The following is a 7535-nucleotide window of genomic DNA, read 5'->3' on the forward strand; positions in this document are numbered from 1 at the left end:
GGGTTACGCGGCGTGACCTGCCCGAGTGCCGTGCACTATTCCCGGACACTCATCTACTTAAAATCTCCCTGATTACCTGCCAGAACAGAGCAGATCCAGAGAGCGGTATTTCACGGCAGATATCCGATGATGAAGCGCTGTTGTCGGACACTGATGGCAGAACAGCAGGTGCGGTGGATGAAATAAACAGTTCCAGAGAGCGGTATTTCACGGCAGTTATCCGATGATGAAGCGCTGTTGTCGGACACTGATGGCAGAACAGCAGGTGCGGTGGATGAAATAAACAGTTCCAGAGAGCGTGAGATCCCGGCTGATATCCGATGAAGAAGCGCTATTGTCGGACACTGATGGCAGAACAGCAGGTGCGGTGGATGAAATAAACAGTTCCAGAGAGCGGTATTTCACGGCAGTTATCCGATGATGAAGCGCTGTTCTCGGACACTGATGGCAGAACAGCAGGTGCGGTGGATGAAATAAACAGTTCCAGAGAGCGTGAGATCCCGGCTGATATCCGATGAAGAAGCGCTATTGTCGGACACTGATGGCAGAACAGCAGGTGCAGTGGATGGATGAATTAAACAGTTCCAGAGAGCGTGAGATCCCGGCTGATATCCGATGAAGAAGCGCTATTGTCGGACACTGATGGCAGAACAGCAGGTGCAGTGGATGGATGAATTAAACAGTTCCAGAGAGCGTGAGATCCCGGCTGATATCCGATGAAGAAGCGCTATTGTCGGACACTGATGGCAGAACAGCAGGTGCAGTGGATGGATGAAGTAAACAGTTCCATAGAGCAGGAGATCCCGGCTGATATCCGATGAAGAAGCGCTATTGTCGGACACTGATGGCAGAACAGCAGGTGCAGTGGATGGATGAATTAAACAGTTCCAGAGAGCGTGAGATCCCGGCTGATATCCGATGAAGAAGCGCTATTGTCGGACACTGATGGCAGAACAGCAGGTGCAGTGGATGGATGAAGTAAACAGTTCCATAGAGCAGGAGATCCCAGACCATGTCCCATAACGGCACACTATTCTCGGATGCTGATGTCAGAACAGCAGGTGTAACGCATGGATGAATACAGAGTTCCAGAGAGCGGCAGAGACCAGACCATGTCCCTGTACGGGACACTATTCTCGGATGCTGATGTCAGAACAGCAGGTGTAACGCATGGATGAATACAGAGTTCCAGAGAGCGGCAGAGACCAGACCATGTCCCAGAACGGCGCACTATTCTCGGATGCTGATGTCAGAACAGCAGGTGCAGCGGACGGACTAATACACAGTTCCAGACAGCGGGAGATCCCAGACCATGTCCCAGAACGGCACACCATTCTCGGATGCTGATGTCAGAACAGCAGGTGTAACGTATGGATGAACACACAGTTCCAGACAGCGGGAGATCCCAGACCATGTCCCAGAACGGCACACTATTCTCGGATGCTGATGTCAGAACAGCAGGTGCAGCGGACGGACTAATACACAGTTCCAGAGAGCGGTATTTCACGACAGATATCCGATGATGAAGCGCTATTGTCGGACACTGATGGCAGAACAGCAGGTGCACTGGATGAAGGAAATAAACAGAACATAGTTCCAGAGAGCGGGATATCCCAGACCAAGTCCCAGAACGGCGCGCTATTGTCGGACACTGATGGCAGAACAGCAGGTGCACTGGATGAAGGAAATAAACAGAACATAGTTCCAGAGAGCGTGATATCCCAGACCAAGTCCCAGAACGGCCCACTATTCCCGGACACTCATCTACTTAAAATCTCCCTGATTACCTGCCAGAACAGAGCAGATCCAGAGAGCGGTATTTCACGGCAGTTATCCGATGATGAAGCGCTGTTGTCGGACACTGATGGCAGAACAGCAGGTGCAGTGGATGAAGGAAATAATCAGAACATAGTTCCAGAGAGCGTGATATCCCAGACCATGACCCAGAACGGCACACTGTTCCCGGACAGTGATGGCAGACCAGCAGGTGTACCCCATGGATGAATAAAGAGTTCCAGAGAGCGGCAGAGACCAGACCAAGTCCCAGAACGACACACTATTCCCGGACAGTGATGGCAGAACAGCAGGTGCAGTGGATGGATGAATAAAGAGCTCCAGAGAGCGGCAGAGACCAGACCAAGTCCCAGAACGACACACTATTCTCGGACAGTGATGGCAGAACGGCAGGTGTACCGCATGGATGAATAAAGAGTTCCAGAGAGCGTGATATCCCAGACCATGACCCAGAACGACACACTATTCCCGGACAGTGATGGCAGAACAGCAGGTGTACATGATGGATGAATAAAGAGTTCCAGAGAGCGTGATATCCCAGACCATGACCCAGAATGGCACACTGTTCCCGGACAGTGATGGCAGAACAGCAGGTGTACCGCATGGATGAATAAAGAGTTCCAGAGAGCGGCAGAGACCAGACCAAGTCCCAGAACGGTACACTATTCCCGGACAGTGATGGCAGACCAGCAGGTGTACATGATGGATGAATAAAGAGTTCCAGAGAGCGTGATATCCCAGACCATGACCCAGAACGGCACACTGTTCCCGGACAGTGATGGCAGAACAGCAGGTGCAGTGGATGGATGAATAAAGAGCTCCAGAGAGCGGCAGAGACCAGACCAAGTCCCAGAACGGTACACTATTCCCGGACAGTGATGGCAGACCAGCAGGTGTACCGCATGGATGAATAAAGAGTTCCAGAGAGCGGCAGAACCCAGACCATGACCCAGAACGACACACTATTCCCGGACAGTGATGGCAGACCAGCACGTGTACATGATGGATGAATAAAGAGCTCCAGAGAGCGGCAGAGACCAGACCAAGTCCCAGAACGACACACTATTCCCGGACAGTGATGGCAGAACAGCAGGTGTACCGCATGGATGAATACACAGTTCCAGAGAGCGGGAGATCCCGGCCGATGTCCGATGACGAAGCACTGTATGGGACACTTTGAAGGAAGGGTCGGTCTCCTGGATGAAAAGAACTTTAATTTTCTGACTTAAAATACGGAGTTAAAGTTTCCAGTCGGGACGATAAGGAGGGCAAAAAAACCCGGACTTTTTTGGCTCCGTCAGAAACTAAGTAAAAGTCGGACTATGTGAAGGAAAGCTCAGAAAATGCCTGGAGAATTTTGAGCGGACCGGAAAAAAAAAGTTCCAGCCGACATCACTGGGCCACCAGGTCGCAGATTCCTGAAACCCGGTTTTTAGAAACATAGGCCTCCAGTCGTGAAGACCGTGTGGTTGTGCGGTTCGGATCCGACTCAGACCTCAGTATTTTCGGACACCCTCGGACAGTGGCGGGGGTGGAAGAACCGGAGCCTCATGCAGAACTGGCTGTCGGGGAGCAAGCGGACGCTACCCCGGCAGGAGGCATCATTCCGGGCACTGTGGCTGATCGGTAGCTTTCGTGGATGGATGACTGAGCGAACGAACGAGATGACGGCGGTGCGTCCTGGCTGATGTCCCAGTACGGGGCACTATTCTCGGATGCTGATGGCAGAACAGCAGGTGCAGTGGACGGATGAATACAGAGTTCCAGAGAGCGGCAGAGACCAGACCATGTCCCTGTATGGGACACTATTCTCGGATGCTGATGTCAGAACAGCAGGTGTAACGCATGGATGAATACAGAGTTCCAGAGAGCGGCAGAGACCAGACCATGTCCCTGTACGGGACACAATTCTCGGATGCTGATGTCAGAACAGCAGGTGTAACGCATGGATGAATACAGAGTTCCAGAGAGCGGCAGAGACCAGACCATGTCCCAGAACGGCGCACTATTCTCGGATGCTGATGTCAGAACAGCAGGTGCAGCGGACGGACTAATACACAGTTCCAGAGAGCGGTATTTCACGACAGATATCCGATGATGAAGCGCTATTGTCGGACACTGATGGCAGAACAGCAGGTGCACTGGATGAAGGAAATTAACAGAACATAGTTCCAGAGAGCGGGATATCCCAGACCAAGTCCCAGAACGGCGCGCTATTGTCGGACACTGATGGCAGAACAGCAGGTGCACTGGATGAAGGAAATAAACAGAACATAGTTCCAGAGAGCGGGATATCCCAGACCAAGTCCCAGAACGGCCCACTATTCCCGGACACTCATCTACTTAAAATCTCCCTGATTACCTGCCAGAACAGAGCAGATCCAGAGAGCGGTATTTCACGGCAGATATCCGATGATGAAGCGCTATTGTCGGACACTGATGGCAGAACAGCAGGTGCACTGGATGAAGGAAATGAACAGAACATAGTTCCAGAGACGGGGATATGCCAGACCATGTCCCAGTACGGGACACTATTCTCGGATGCTGATGTCAGAACAGCAGGTGCAGTGGATGAAGTAAATAAACAGAACATAGTTCCAGAGAGCGGGATATCCCAGACCATGTCCCAGTACGGGACACTATTCTCGGATGCTGATGTCAGAACAGCAGGTGCAGCGGATGGATGAAATAAACAGTTCCAGAGAGCGTGAGATCCCGGCTGATATCCGATGAAGAAGCACTGTTCACGGACACTGATGGCAGAACAGCAGGTGCAGCGGATGGATGAATACACAGTTCCAGACAGCGGGAGATCCCTGACCATGTCCCAGTACGGGACACTATTGTCGGATGCTGATGTCAGAACAGCAGGTGCAGTGGATGAAGGAAATAAACAGAACATAGTTCCATGGAGCGGGAGATCCCAGACCATGTCCCAGTACGGGACACTATTCTCGGATGCTGATGTCAGAACAGCAGGTGCAGTGGATGGATGAATTAAACAGTTCCAGAGAGCGTGAGATCCCGGCTGATATCCGATGAAGAAGCACTGTTCACGGACACTGATGGCAGAACAGCAGGTGCAGCGGATGGATGAATACACAGTTCCAGACAGCGGGAGATCCCTGACCATGTCCCAGTACGGGACACTATTGTCGGATGCTGATGTCAGAACAGCAGGTGCAGTGGATGAAGGAAATAAACAGAACATAGTTCCATGGAGCGGGAGATCCCAGACCATGTCCCAGTACGGGACACTATTCTCGGATGCTGATGTCAGAACAGCAGGTGCAGTGGATGGATGAATTAAACAGTTCCAGAGAGCGTGAGATCCCGGCTGATATCCGATGAAGAAGCACTGTTCACGGACACTGATGGCAGAACAGCAGGTGCAGCGGATGGATGAATACACAGTTCCAGACAGCGGGAGATCCCTGACCATGTCCCAGTACGGGACACTATTGTCGGATGCTGATGTCAGAACAGCAGGTGCAGTGGATGAAGGAAATAAACAGAACATAGTTCCATGGAGCGGGAGATCCCAGACCATGTCCCAGTACGGGACACTATTCTCGGATGCTGATGTCAGAACAGCAGGTGCAGTGGATGGATGAATTAAACAGTTCCAGAGAGCGTGAGATCCCGGCTGATATCCGATGAAGAAGCACTGTTCACGGACACTGATGGCAGAACAGCAGGTGCAGCGGATGGATGAATACACAGTTCCAGACAGCGGGAGATCCCTGACCATGTCCCAGTACGGGACACTATTGTCGGATGCTGATGTCAGAACAGCAGGTGCAGTGGATGAAGGAAATAAACAGAACATAGTTCCATGGAGCGGGAGATCCCAGACCATGTCCCAGTACGGGACACTATTCTCGGATGCTGATGTCAGAACAGCAGGTGCAGTGGATGGATGAATTAAACAGTTCCAGAGAGCGTGAGATCCCGGCTGATATCCGATGAAGAAGCACTGTTCACGGACACTGATGGCAGAACAGCAGGTGCAGCGGATGGATGAATACACAGTTCCAGACAGCGGGAGATCCCTGACCATGTCCCAGTACGGGACACTATTGTCGGATGCTGATGTCAGAACAGCAGGTGCAGTGGATGAAGGAAATAAACAGAACATAGTTCCATGGAGCGGGAGATCCCAGACCATGTCCCAGTACGGGACACTATTCTCGGATGCTGATGTCAGAACAGCAGGTGCAGTGGATGGATGAATTAAACAGTTCCAGAGAGCGTGAGATCCCGGCTGATATCCGATGAAGAAGCACTGTTCACGGACACTGATGGCAGAACAGCAGGTGCAGCGGATGGATGAATACACAGTTCCAGACAGCGGGAGATCCCTGACCATGTCCCAGTACGGGACACTATTGTCGGATGCTGATGTCAGAACAGCAGGTGCAGTGGATGAAGGAAATAAACAGAACATAGTTCCATGGAGCGGGAGATCCCAGACCATGTCCCAGTACGGGACACTATTCTCGGATGCTGATGTCAGAACAGCAGGTGCAGTGGATGGATGAATTAAACAGTTCCAGAGAGCGTGAGATCCCGGCTGATATCCGATGAAGAAGCACTGTTCACGGACACTGATGGCAGAACAGCAGGTGCAGCGGATGGATGAAATAAACAGTTCCATGGAGCGGTATTTCCCGACAGATATCCGATGACGAAGGACCACTTGGGACGCTTTGAAGGAAGGGTCGGTCTCCTGGATGAAAAGAACTTTAATTTTCTGACTTAAAATACGGAGTTAAAGTTTCCAGTCGGGACGATAAGGAGGGCAAAAAAACCCGGACTTTTTTGGCTCCGTCAGAAACTAAGTAAAAGTCGGAATATGTGAAGGAAAGCTCAGAAAATGCCTGGAGAATTTTGAGCGGACCGGAAAAAAAAAGTTCCAGCTGACATCACTGGGCCACCAGGTCGCAGATTTCAGAAACCTGGTTTTCGGAAACACAGGGCTCCAGGGCTGAGACCCGGGCTTCGTGGGGAGCGTTCCCCAGCTGGGCCTAAGCATCTTCGGACAACTTTGGGCGGAAAAGCGGGTTCGGGAACCGGGATATGGGGCGGGTTACGCGGCGTGACCTGCCCGAGTGCCGTGCACTATTCCCGGACACTCATCTACTTAAAATCTCCCTGATTACCTGCCAGAACAGAGCAGATCCAGAGAGCGGTATTTCACGGCAGATATCCGATGATGAAGCGCTGTTGTCGGACACTGATGGCAGAACAGCAGGTGCGGTGGATGAAATAAACAGTTCCAGAGAGCGGTATTTCACGGCAGTTATCCGATGATGAAGCGCTGTTGTCGGACACTGATGGCAGAACAGCAGGTGCGGTGGATGAAATAAACAGTTCCAGAGAGCGTGAGATCCCGGCTGATATCCGATGAAGAAGCGCTATTGTCGGACACTGATGGCAGAACAGCAGGTGCGGTGGATGAAATAAACAGTTCCAGAGAGCGGTATTTCACGGCAGTTATCCGATGATGAAGCGCTGTTCTCGGACACTGATGGCAGAACGGCAGGTGCACTGGATGGTTGAAATAAACAGTTCCAGAGAGCGTGAGATCCCGGCTGATATCCGATGAAGAAGCGCTATTGTCGGACACTGATGGCAGAACAGCAGGTGCGGTGGATGGATGAATTAAACAGTTCCAGAGAGCGTGAGATCCCGGCTGATATCCGATGAAGAAGCACTGTTCTCGGACACTGATGGCAGAA

This window comes from Gasterosteus aculeatus, unplaced genomic scaffold (assembly GCF_964276395.1).
Source record: "Gasterosteus aculeatus unplaced genomic scaffold, fGasAcu3.hap1.1 HAP1_SCAFFOLD_38, whole genome shotgun sequence".
NCBI lineage: Eukaryota > Metazoa > Chordata > Actinopteri > Perciformes > Gasterosteidae > Gasterosteus > Gasterosteus aculeatus.